The sequence below is a fragment of the Elephas maximus genome, chromosome 10, assembly GCF_024166365.1.
Source record: "Elephas maximus indicus isolate mEleMax1 chromosome 10, mEleMax1 primary haplotype, whole genome shotgun sequence".
Classification (NCBI taxonomy): domain Eukaryota; kingdom Metazoa; phylum Chordata; class Mammalia; order Proboscidea; family Elephantidae; genus Elephas; species Elephas maximus.
The window spans coordinates 114442869-114456141 of NC_064828.1; positions in this window are offsets into that span (position 1 = coordinate 114442869).

Genomic DNA, 13273 nt, shown 5'->3' on the forward strand with positions numbered 1-13273 from the left:
GTAAAGATCACAGCCAAGGAAACCTCACGAAGTGGTTCTGCTCTGCACAACCAGCTGCCACGAGTCTGAACCGACTTGATGGCCGTGGCTGTTGAAGTCTAAGAAGACATGGCCCCAATTCCAGGTGCACTTCTCATTGGTCGAGCTCTCAAGAAACAAAGCTGCCTACCCCTCTATTTGCTCATCTGGGAAATGGGTATGATAACGAGGCCTTCCTTGAATTGCGAAAATGTGACACTCACTCTCTCTCTCTGGGCCTGGCTTTTGCCTTTAGCAAAATGGACTCCTTCTCAGGAGCCTCCCAATTTTGTAATCCTGTGACTCTTGCCGGCCAGCTCCTTCGTGTCAACACCTGTTCCCACCCACCTGAAAAATACCTGCCCTTGGATGATATGGACAATTTCACAAGACCAGCAACGATGGCCTAGGGTGGCCGCCTGCCCAAGGACTTGCAGGGACGGGACTGAACAGGAGTGATTAATGTGGACACTCACTGGTCCGAGGCCCTCCTGGTTGCCACCAGACAAAACTGGACCAGGAAGAACTGTGGTGTCTGCGGCCTCTTAATGGTCACTGGCCAGCGCAGAAATTTCTAGAAAGTGAGAGCTTCTCCATTAGTCAATCAAACGATTCAGACCCTCCCTGGGCCTTCCAGCTGGGTCCTGACTCTTGCGTCACCGTACCCACCCTCTTTTGGAAGCAGTAGCCTGCCTGTTGACTGAGTCACCCAGAATTTTTGCCAAAAAAAAAAACAAAAAACAAAAAACACAACTCAGTAGCGACTCAATGGACAAGAGGCCTGGGGAAGGGCCTTGTCTTTTCCTGGCTGTCTGTGTAGCTGGGATATCCCCCTCCTTTTCCCATTTTACAGATGAGGACCCTGAGGGGTGAAGGGGAGCCGGAGAGACTTGCCTTGAGGCAGGGAGACCGGGCAGCTTTGCCCTGGGGTCTGTCGGCCTGCAAAGTCCTCCCTTTTTATTGTTATTTCTTAATGGTTTTTCAGTGTGTGAGACAAGGGACTTGAGGGCCTGAATTTGAATGCGTCTCTTAATATAGACTGGTGGTTCTCAAACAGAGTGAAAAAAGTGGAGGGGGTGATTTCGGCCCCCAGGGGACATTTGCAACGCGTGTAGACATTTTTGGTTGTCACAGTGGGGTGGGGGCGGTATGCATGGACCCTACAGCACCCACCAGCAACAGCGAGGTCCTGAGTAGTGTAAACGATTAAGTGCTTGGCTGCTGGCCAAAAGATTGGTGGTGTGAACGCTCCCAGAGACGGCTCAGAAGAAAGGTCTGGCAACCAGCTTCCAAAAAGTCACAGCCTTGAATGCCCTATGGGACAGTTCTACTCTGAAGCACAAGGGATTGCCCTGGTTTTGGTTCTTTATTTTATTTTATTGGCCTTCTCTCTACACCCGCAACGTCTGCGCTCATTTCCTCTTTTCACTGCAGTCCTGCCTTTGCTCTCCCTGTTTCTCCAGGCCTCTCCTGGGGGCAAATCTTTTGTTCAAATCCCTGCGCAATGAAGGCTTCCGATGCTGCTTGCTGCTAGTGCTGCCTCTCCTGTCAAAATCCCCGTTCTGCTCACTGACAAGCGACTGGCGATTCCCAGCACTCTACCACCGGCTGCCCCTTTCTCACTGAGGGGTAAGCTATTTCTCTTCCTCAGCCCTGCTTCCCACACAACCAACGGCTTCAAATAGGTATCAGTGGCCCCATTCTATAGGGAAGACAAATGAGGCTCAGAGAAGGTCCTAGGTTTGCCCCAAGGGCCCCAGGCTAGCTTACTTCAGGCCAGAGGTGGCGCCCCGGGTTGAGGGGGCACTGTGGGGGAGTCCAGGTGCCTTCCTTGGCAGCCCGTAAAGAGGCCGGTAGAGCACTCAGCTGCTGTCGTAGGACGTTCAGTCGTTCATAAATCCGCTTATTGTCAGAGAATGCCAGCATCAGCGTGGTGAATGAATGGTTTATCCATTCAGCAAACTTTATGTCACATCTTTCGTGTGTCAGGCACGTAATTATTGTTGTTAGTTGTTGTCAAGTTGATTCCGACTCACGGCGACCCCATGTGTGCAGAGTAGAAATGCTTTATAAGGTTTTCAAGGCTGTGACCTGGGGACGCACATCTCTAGGGCTGTCTTCTGGGATGCCTCTGGGTGGGCCTTCTTTCTTTCTGGTCTTCTTTCTGTGCCCGCAGCTTCTGTGCTCATTTCGCCGTTCGCCTGGAATCACCCAGCTTTCGAACCACCAAACTTTCCGCTAGCAGGTGAGTTCTTAACTGTGTGTGCTACCCAGACTCCTAGGCATATAATAGGTGCTCAATAAAAAATGTTCTGTTGTGGTTTTTGGAAGCAGGGGTGGAGGGCATTTATATCTCTGGTCTATGGAATGAGAACTTAAAATACTTTGATTCGAATTTTAGAACCATATGTGGTAAAACTGGGAGGAACGCTGGCGATTCTCTTTATCCGGTGTCTTCATGTCCCACATGACAACATGGCCCAGCAGGGAAGCGACTTGCCCAGGGCACCCAGCAGCCCAGAACCGAGCCTGGACTTGCCCCTCCTGGCTGCAGTCTTAACAAGAAAGGGTTTTACTTTCTCAAAACAGCTGATCGCCATGGTGTCTATGGAAGAGGTGTTGCTAGCCTGGGCTTGGTGAACATATGTGACTGGAGGGGTTTAGAGGTGGAAGAGGAGGAGAGGGGACCGAGGTCTCCTGTGCCCTCACTATGTCCCCATTGTCATCACTTCATTTACTGGGAGGAGGTGTCATGGTCCCATTTCACAGATTGAAAACTGAAGCTCAGAGAGGAGAATTGACCTGCTCTTGAGCCCCGAGTGCTGAGCTGGGGGCTCGGGTCTTGCAACACCAAAGAACCCTTTGGGGTGGTGGGTAGAAAGAACACGGTAGTGTTCCTCATGGTGTGCATTGCTGCTCGAGCATTAGAGAGCTGGGTTTGAATCCTGCCCCTCACTTCCTTGTGACCTGGGGCAGGGCACTTTAACCTCTTTGCCCCTCATTCTGTTAGGCTTTCCGCCTCACAGGGTGGTGGTGATGAATGAATGAGTAAGAAGCATCCAGGACTGAGCTCTGTGCCCAGAACATGCTGGGCTCTCCATGCTGGATGTTATGTTGTTGTTATCAGGGAGAACTTCGGTTTCAGTCCTGGATCTTCCAGTCCCTTTTCATGCTACCTTGGGTGAATCTCTTAGCCTCCCTGAGCCTCAGTATCCTGTGCAAGACGGGTAGCACCCCTCCCTCTTTGAGGGTGGTGCTGGGTCCTGGCAAGCCATCCAGCCAGCTTGAACTGCTATTTTTATTTCCACTTCTCTGTAGAGGTTGTTGGCGTTAAAAGAAAGGGAAAGGGGATCTTGATGCTGAAGGAAGATGAGTGGGGAGTGGAGGGAGCCGGGAGTCAGTCCCTAGGAATTCCGGTTTTTGGCAATTTGCCCTGGGTTACTCTGGAAAAGCAGGGCAGACACCAAGTGTCCCTCTTGCTTCATCTGGCTGGGCGTTGCAACATTGGCATAAAAAATATAGCTGTCCTGGGAGAGCCGCCTGAGTCATGGGAACCTGGGGAAACTTGTACAGGAGTGGCCTGTAATCCAGGGCCTGTCCAGGGCAAGACTCTCTGCAAGTAGCCACTAGACAGTTGATCCCTGTTGGACATGCAGACGCAGAGGCCTCCACGTGCAGGGGGCTGGAGGTGCTGCCCTTGTCCCCATCAAAGGTGTTTATTTTGGATGCACCATCAGGAGAGACTTATGCCTGGAGAAGGACATCATACTTGGTAAGGTGGAGGGTCAGAGAAAAAGAGGAAGACTCTTTATGAGTTGGATTGACACAGTGGCTGCAACAGTGGGCTCAAGCATAGCAACAATTGTGAGGATGGCGCAGGACCGGGCAGCGTTTCCTTCTGTTGTACATGGGGTCGCTATAGGTTGGAATCAACTTGATGGCACCTAACACCAACAACGGGTCCAAGGACAGGGAAGACATAGCAGGGGCTTCTGTGGCCTCCCCAGCATGCAGAGAGGCCCAGATGCAGCTTCTATTCTGGCTCAGCCATGAACTTGCTGGGTGGACTTGGGCAAGTCCTGGCCTTAGGGCCTCTGTAAGAGGAAGTCATCAGACTCATGTCTATCATCATCTCAAGTTTACTCTTCTCTAAGTTGTGTTCTCAGCTCCTTATCCAGCCCAGAGCCTGGTGTACAGTGGATTCCCATTGATGAGGACATGAATGAATGAATGATCAAAACACTGATTCTCTGCTTCTTTGCAGCCCCCCAGAGTGCCTGGCTCCAGCATCAGTTCTGAGCAGAATCATTGGCAAATACTGAATGGCTGCATGGTTCAAGGGTGTAGGTTCACTCAGAGAGGCTAAAGTTGGTGGATTGGAAGAAGCCAGTTAAGGAAGTTTGTATATTTAGTGTTTTATGCTCAAAGTACTTACGGGGGAAAGGTAATCCTTGGAAATCAAACACATCTTGTTGGTTGATGCTGGTGTTAAGTTTTTCTTGGAGGCAGGGCCTGGACAAGGTGGCCAGAGCTCATGAGAAAAGGCAAACCACCCATACATGAGGTTAGGCTTAATTACCTGAAATCCCCTCCTCTGTTGAGTGAAAAACACGGTTTTCATCAGCTCCGTATTAATTATGGCTGCCGAGAGCTGTAATTGGCAAAGGCATGTTTTTAGCTCATGACTCAAGGCTGACTCAACGTTGGGGACCAAGCTTTCCATGGCCTCAAGCTGGGCTCCCTTTTTTCCTGGAAACGCCTAAGCTGTTTGCCAAGCCCTCCAATGGGCCCTGCCAGCCTTCCTGGGAGGCTCAGCACCCTGACTTCAGCTCTTGGCTTAAAAGCTGGGGCGCAGCGGTGGGGAGGCAACCTGTTTTCCTCTACCTCCAGTGGGTCTGTCTGTTCTAGATGCTTCTGCAGGTGCCCTTGTGTCAACCTGACAATAACCCACAGAGGCAGGTTCTACCCTTCAAAAAGGTGAGGAAACTGAGGCAGTGGAGCTTCTAAGCAGTAGAGCTCGGATTTGAACCAAGCGCTTTCTGACTTGGAACCTACTTTTTTTGTTTTCTGTTGCTCTTTGGTGAGCTCCCTCAGGTTTGCTGCAAGCCGCTAGGTGTCTGTCCTGGGAGATTCCTGGTCTTTTGGTTTCTAGAAGGTGAATCTTGCTTAGTTTAAGCTGTGGCCCATGATGATTGGAGGTGAGCTTGTTCCTGGCTCCATCAAAAGGCTTTGAGGAAATGCCAAATTATAAAACATGGAGGATTTTCTAGGTGGGGAGAGAGGACTTTGTCATCAATCCTGGCCTAGTTTCTGGATTGATGATTTATTGACTGATTGAGAACTCAGCGTGTTTGTGAGGCTGTCTTCTCATCTCTGTTTATCTTCTCGTGCATCGTTTTCTCTGCTCTTGAGTTGTCTCCTGGGTCTGACCAGGAATGTCCGCTGGAGGGCCGATGGGCATCCTGAACAAACACTCTTTAGGGTGTGAGCTAAGGTGTCTGGAAGGTTCACACATAGGCCCCTCAGTATATCTCCCTTCTCCTCATTCCTGCTTCAGCTCTCAGAGGCTGACCAACTGTCTTCTCATTCCTTGCCTTCTTTCACGCTGGCTGTCCTGGGAGATGGGTCTTAATAGATCCAATTGACCGATGAGGAAACTCAGGTTCTAAAGGTGAAGTGACTCTTTCTAGCCAAGAAGAAAGACCAGGTTTTGATTTCCCCAGTCCAGGCCCTCCTACCACCTGTCATGCTGTCTCTGTTTAGAATGAGGTGAGTGTCCGGTGAGTCGGCTCCTGCTTACGTATCAAATACGACTACAGCATTTTTGCTGATTGTCTGGTCACACAGGGAAGGCCCCCGAGGGGACTACCTTGCTGCTGTAGAGTCGATCCGACTTATAGTGACCCTACAGGACAGTGTAGAACTGCCCCACACATTTCCAAGGAGTGCCCGATGGATTCGAACTGCCGACCTTTTGGTCAGCAGCCATAGCTCTTTACCACTGTGCCACCAGGGTTTCCCCAAGGGGACTAATAAGTATGAATTACCCTCCAGGCACCCCACTTTGCTATTTACAACCATTTGCTCTTTTTTTTTTCTCTTACATACCCTGAGGGGCTGAGTTTTATTATTGCATCTTTTTAGATGGGTAAACTGAGCCATAGAGTGAAGTTAGGCATCTTGCTCAAGATGGCATGGTGAAGACTACAGCCCTAGTCTGCCCAACTCCCAGGCCATGCTGTTTCCGGTACCCCATTCTGCTATGTTTTGCCTGCTATGTGGGCAGGGGCTCTCTGTTGGGGTACCAAGGGATCGCATGACAGTGCTCCTGTGTGTGCTCCGAAACAGTGCAGGGTAGTACATCACCATCCAGGAACCATGGGCAATGCAGACAGGTACCTTCTGGAGACTCATGGGGCAGCTAGCGTTTTCAGGGCATGAGAAGACTTGCTGTAAGAGCCTGCTGTTTAATTTTACCTAATTCTCTAGCCCCCACACTTGTCTGACCACAGTGGCCCTTTTCTTCTCTTTTTTCCCTTCCCTCTTCCCTTTTACCCCTTCCCTTCTCTGCCCCTTCTCTTACATTCTTTTCTCTTCTCCTTTCCTCCCTGCTTCTCTCTTTCCCTCCTTGTGTCTCACTCTTTATCCCAAATAACCAGAGATCATAGACCCTCCCTTTGAGAGCTATGGCTATAAGACCTGGAGGAGGAAACCTCTCCAATTCAGTCTGAACAAGTATTGGTTTCTGCACCTGCTTTGGGCCTGATTCTGGGTTCGACTTTTACCACTTCTGGCAACAACCCTGCAGAAAGAACATTACTCTCCATTTCCCCAGTGAGCAAAGTGGATCGGGAAGCTCAGGCCACCCTCCAAAGTCATGGTGAATGGTGGAGCAACACGAAACCACTTGATTCTATCTGTCCTAGGCACCCTTTTTCACTCTGTTTGTACCAGCAACGTCCTCAAAAATGGAAGTTTTCAGTGGATTACCTGGACCTCTGGGCTCCGTCTGTGGCATCTTCTGTGCCGGCTGACCACTTGGGGACCCCAGCTATATCCGCCAGCTTCACGTCACACTGAAACTGTGGCTGTGCCTGTTGTGTGAGGGCTGGAGGGGAGAGGAGGCCCGTTGTTTATTTCTATCCAAAGGAGTTGGCATTTGAGTTCATGTGCATCTCACCAACGGGAAAGACAAGATCCGCGCCTCTGCCTTCGCGTCTTGTTCTCTGATCAGAGCTGCTCCCAACTCTTAGCGTTACATACTGCTTGGTGACACGGTGGCCATCGCAACACTCTCTTTCTTTCTTTGTAATTTTGAATAGGGTGGGTGTTCAGCTCCCTAGTGATGCCTGTGATTGACTCTGATGCTGAGGGGCAGCTCTTGTCCCCAAGATACCGGGTCCGGCTGCTCTTCCTTCCGTCTGGCCGGGAGGCCTGTTGTGTTGACGTAAACCTGTCTTCTGAGATCTTAAAACATTTTTGAACCAAATAGCGGTGATTCACTTCTGGACGGGACAGCAGGGCTGGGAGATTAAGCTTTGCAGTCTCTCCTGGCCAACTTCCCTGTTATCTCCCCGTCTCCTTCCCTTTCTTCCTAATCTACACATGGCTTCCTTTGACCTCCTCTCCAAGCCCCAATTAGTAGTGGGTGGGGCTGCTCGGTCAAGGGCGTATGTGGTGGTCCATGCCCTTGAGGAGATTTTCTCTCTGTGCCTCTTGCCCTGGGGAGTGGGCTGCTGACTCAGTGGGAAGACCTTCCCTGGGGGATTTCAAAGCTTTGGAGGTTCTACTCTTGGTGGTGGATTGAAAGGACAAAAAAAAAAGAAAGGCAAAATATCCCAAAGGAAGCATTTGGACTTGATCATCTGACCTCATACCACCAGTGTTCAGATTGTATGATCTTAGGTTTCACTGGGACATTACAGTTCACTGTTGATGCAAACACTATTGACAGATAGACAGAAGCACAGAGAGAGAGAGGAAGACCGGTAGTGTTTGCTGAGAGCTTTCCCTGGGCCAAGTGCTTTCTGTGCCCATAGATTCTGGCACTCTTTGGACCAATAATAATGATGATGATGATGATCATTGTTGTTTTTGTCAGGTGCCATCGAGTTGGCTCTGACTCATGGATAACAGAATGAAACGTTGCCCAGGCCCGTTTCATCCTCACATTCTTTGCTGTGTTTGAGCCCATTGTTGCAGCCACTCTGTCAGTCCATCTCATGGAGGGTCACCCTTCTACTTTACCAAGCATGATGTCCTTCTTCAGGGACTGGTCCCTCCTGATAACATGTCCAAATTAAGGGAAGTGAAGTCTCACCTTCCTTACTTCTAAGGAGTATCCTTGCTGTGCTTACTCCGAGACTAATTTGGTTTGGTCCTCTGGCAAACCATGGTATATTCAATATTCTTTACCAACCACCACAATTGGAATGCATCAGCTCTTCTTTGGTCTTCCTTTTTCATGCTGAAGGTGGTAGCCAACACACCTGGGTGTGCTGTACACCGGGCATTGCTTTCAGTGCTTTGCATGTATTAATAACCAATTTAATTTTCCCAGCAGTCTTGTGAAGTGGTAACTGTTATACTGATTTTACAAAAAGCACAGAGATGTTAAGTAACCTGCTCAAGGTCACACAGCTTGAAGGTGATCAAGCTGGGATTCAAACCTAAACAGTCAGACTCTAGGGTCTGTGCTGGTATTCGTTTTGCCAGACTACAAATACTTGCTTATTAGGGACAGCCTGCCCAAGCTTTTGCAACCATGAGGGGTGAGGGTGTGGGTTTGGGGGACGGCACAGGCGTTCTGCACATCTAGATCTCACTAACACCAACGCTAACACGGTTCTCCCCAACAAACCTCCAGTGGGTGGGGGCATGAGTTGGGATTCACCTTGCTTACAGTGGGGGTGGTCGGGGATGGGAAGGGTCGCTATGACATGTAAGCAGACCCATGCCCAGAGGAAATGACAGCCTGGGCACACAGGAAGGGGTCTAGAGAATAAATCTGGGGGGAATGGGGCAGGGCCAGGATCAGCTATTGCTGCTGTTGTTCCTGTTTCTTGGCGAGGAGGTTCTAGGAGCTGCATCGGACTCCGTGAGGCATCTTGTGTTTAAGTTTGTCATGCAGATGTGTAGCTGTGCTCACCACACTGTGGGTAGTATGCCGTCCTCCGGATGTCTGAGTTACGGAACCCCTGACCACTCCTGCCAGCTAACGAACCAACGAAGCAGAGGTGGAGGCTTGCAGTGAAGGCTCCATAGCCATCAGGGGCAAGATTTTGGCCTCAAGTGTGGGCGGAAGCTGATGGAACTCTGTCTGGCCAGGTGTACTCTTGGATAGGTGGGTTTCCTGCACTTAGATGCTCTTTGCTTTCTTTCATTTTATCCTATTTCTCCCTTACTACTTTCACAGGTCTGCAGTGTGGGTGGAAACCCTGGTGGTGTAGTTGTTAAGAACTAAGACTGCTAAGCAAAAGGTCAGCAGCTCGAATCCACCAGGCGCTCCCCAGAAAGTCTATGGGGCAGTTCTACTCTGTTGTATAAATAGGGTCACTATGAGTCAGAATCGACTCGACAGCAATGAGTTTTGAGTTTGCGGTGTGGGTGTTGGCACCCACTTTTACGAGAATAGAGCAGAGACTGGAGTGGCCCCGTGGCTTCCCCAGGTCTCGCGTTGGTGAGTTGCAGCCCAAGCTGTGTGCATAAGGGATCATGCACCCACTTGCAAAGTCAGCTCATGGCGACCCCATGTGTGGAAGAGCAGAACTGTGTTCCACGGGGCTTTCAGTGGCTGAGTTTTCAGAAGTAAATCACCAGGCCTTTCTTCCAAGGTGCCTCTGGGTGGACTCCAACCGTTTCAGTGAGCACGTTCACCGTTTGCGCCACCCGGGACTCTGTACCATTGGTCACCTGGTCCCAGTGGCCTACATCCCTGCGGCCCCTCCTCTCCCAGCACGTGGCTGCTCCACATCTGCCCTCCCTCTCCGTCTTGCTGTGCCTCCACTGGGAGACGGTGGATGAGGAGCGCAGGTTCTTGGAGTGGAAAGACCTTCCCCGCTGCGACTGGCTGGTGCCGAGTTCTGAGTCTGCTCGGCCCTCAAGGGCGCTGAGTCTGGAGCTGAATGCAGCCTCTTTGGAGCTGTGATTTGGTTTCCTCTTGGAAAAAGGCTGCTTCCGGATTGCTAGAGAAAGAGAAGAAAGTCTTTAAAAGGCTCCGGTGCTCCCGTTGGCCTCCAAACCGTTGGCCTCCAAACCGTTGGCCTACGACATCTTGATGATTTAAGTGTGGATGGATTGAAAACATGTGGCCTATGTTTCCCCTGAATTCAAAATCATGTTAAACTTAAAGGAAAGTTAAAAAGAAAAAAAAAATGTAAAAGTCAGAGGAACAGCCTGGGTTTTACTCAAAACTTGGCCTAAGGTGTTAGCGGAGTGAGAGCAAGATTTCTTCAGTTGGTCAGGAGGCAGAAGGACCCCTGCAGACCCCAGATTTCCCCAGGGCAGACCCAGGTTGGCTGGGTGCAGCTGTGTGTGCAGGGAAAGTCTGGGATTTGAGAAGAAAACAAGGCTTTCACCTCTTCTTTTCCAGAGGCCCCTGTCCATCCTAACCGGGCCTGGTGCATAGCTATCCTGACCAGCCAGTGCTTACTGTACACCTACTGTGTGCCATATGGCTTGGTGGAGTCTGAGGTAAGCGCCCGTTGCTTCTGTCTTACCCCTTGCTTTGCCCAGTTGAGCTACTCACTCTTCTCTGCCTTGGCTGCTCCTATCCCGCTACTTGCTTCCCTTTCTTGTCTTTATCCATCAGATCTTCTTGTCCATTCACACCCACATTGTCCAGGCTCTGTGCTCCATCAACACCGCAAAGGACTTGTGGGGTGGCCTGCCTACTGCAGACCAGGGCTTGTGATGAAACCCACGATTGCTTCACATCAGATCGGGGATGCTGGGCTGAGCAAAGGGGTTTTAGAGTGTGCTGTGCAGCTAAGCTCCACCCCCCATCATTTCTGGAGGGCTCTCTTTGCACCCCGCACTGTGCCTTGTTTACTGCCGGGAATGATTTTAGTTTAATAGAATGCGGGCGGGATTCTGCTTTCATGTGGTTGGGAAGCAGAGGCCCACACAGCTATCTGTGGAGTTTTACGGCTGAGCTGGGGGAGTTGGTAGATTTGTTGGGGAGAGTCCTGATGCCGGCAGCTCACTGGCAACCAGGCTTATAAATAGCTGCTGCCAGTCAAAGTGTAATGATTTCAATCTTCCCACTGTATAAATAAACAGCACTGCTCAGGAGTTCTCCTTGGCTGCAGTTTTGGCCCTCATATCTCCAAGGCTTGCAGAAAACCCAGCTGGAACTTTCGAAGAAGGAGAAAGAACTGATACTTGGGGAGCGACTACTGTGTGCCCGGCCTCTTGGGAGATGCATACATAGGCTGTTCCGCTGAACCCTCACGCCATCCCCAGGCATCAGCATGGTCCCATCTGACAGATGAGAAGATGGAGGCCCAGAGACGGCAGTAAACAGGTCCAAGGTCGCAGGCCAGCCGGAGAGAAATCAGCTCATGCCTGTTGACTTGCGAGGTCCTGGCACTTCATGTTTCCACCTTGTTTCAGGCATCCTACAACGACTGTATAAGATCGATATTTTTGTAAGGCTTGCGTTCTTCCTTGATCGGATAAGTAACACATGTTCCTTCTTTACAGGAAAGTTTGAGAATTCAAAAATGTATAAAGGAAATTAAAATCACCTGCATTCCTGCCACCCAGGAACATAAGTGGGTTTCATATACATTGTCCCAGTGCTTAGGCAGCTAGGCAGATAGATATGAGAAAGAGAGATGGCCTTGTAGGCACAGATGCTGGTGGAGAAACAAAGTGAGATCGTGGAGCAGATACTGTCTTGTAGGTTTTCTCTTCATTTAACGTTATCTTAAGCTCATGTTTTTGTGCTGTTATCTCCATTTTCCATTTGAGGCGTTTGAGTCTCAGAGGGGTGAAGTGACTCTTCTAAGTTCACGCAGGTACACAGGGTCCGCTTCACTCCCTGTCACCTTTTTGTCTCTGGTCTCCCTGTCCTGTACCCAGGTGCAGGCACAATTTAGGGCACCAATCAACTTGTTCCTATATCCATATACAGTGGGTATACCCTGGATATACATGGGACAGTGAGCCCATATACCCTGCATATGCATTGGACAGTGTATCCATGTACCCTGGATATGCACAGGACAGTGAGTCCATACACGCTGCATATACACTGGACAGTGTATCCATGTACCCTGGATATGCACAGGACAGTGAGTCCATATATACTGCATATACACTGGACAGTGTATTCATGTACCCTGGATATACATGGAACAGTGAGTCCATATACACTGTATATACACTGGACATTGTATCCATGTACCCTGGATATACACGGGACAGTGTATCCATGTACCCTGGATATACATTGGGCAGTAAATCCATATACTCTGGATATGCACAGGACAGTGAGTCCATATACACTGCATATACACTGGACAGTGTATTCATGTACCCTGGATATGCACAGGACAGTGAGTGCATACACACTGCATATACACTGGACAGTGTATTCATGTACCCTGGATATGCACGGAACAGTGAGTCCATATACACTGTATATACACTGGACATTGTATCCATGTACCCTGGATATACACAGGATGGTGTGTCCATATATACTGCATATACATGGGACTGTGCGTCCACATACACTGAATATACACTTACATGAGGGACAGTGAATCCATATACACTTGATACACACAGGACAGTGAATCTATATACACAGAATAGTGAATCTGTTTACACTGGATAAACGCTCTATAGGATATCCATATACACCTGCTGTACATTGGATATACACTGGATAGTGTGTTCATATACATTGGATCACTAAAAGTCAGCATTCCCATCCCGACTCTGTGACTTACTAGCTGGGTGGCCTTAGGCAACTCTGCTTTTGGTTTTCATCATCTGTAAAATGGGTACACTGCGATTCAAAGCACTAATGAATTTGAAAATGTTTTGTGAAGAGTGATCTATAGATTGTCATTCCTCCTTTGGAACATGGTCAAGCATATGTTTGGGTTTTGATGCCTAGCTTTATCACATATTTACCATACAAACTTGGGAAAGCCACCTACCCTGTGTCTCAGTTTTCACACATGTAGCCTGAGGACAGTGATACTCACTTCATAGAGTTGTTGTTTGGATTGTAATAAGGGTC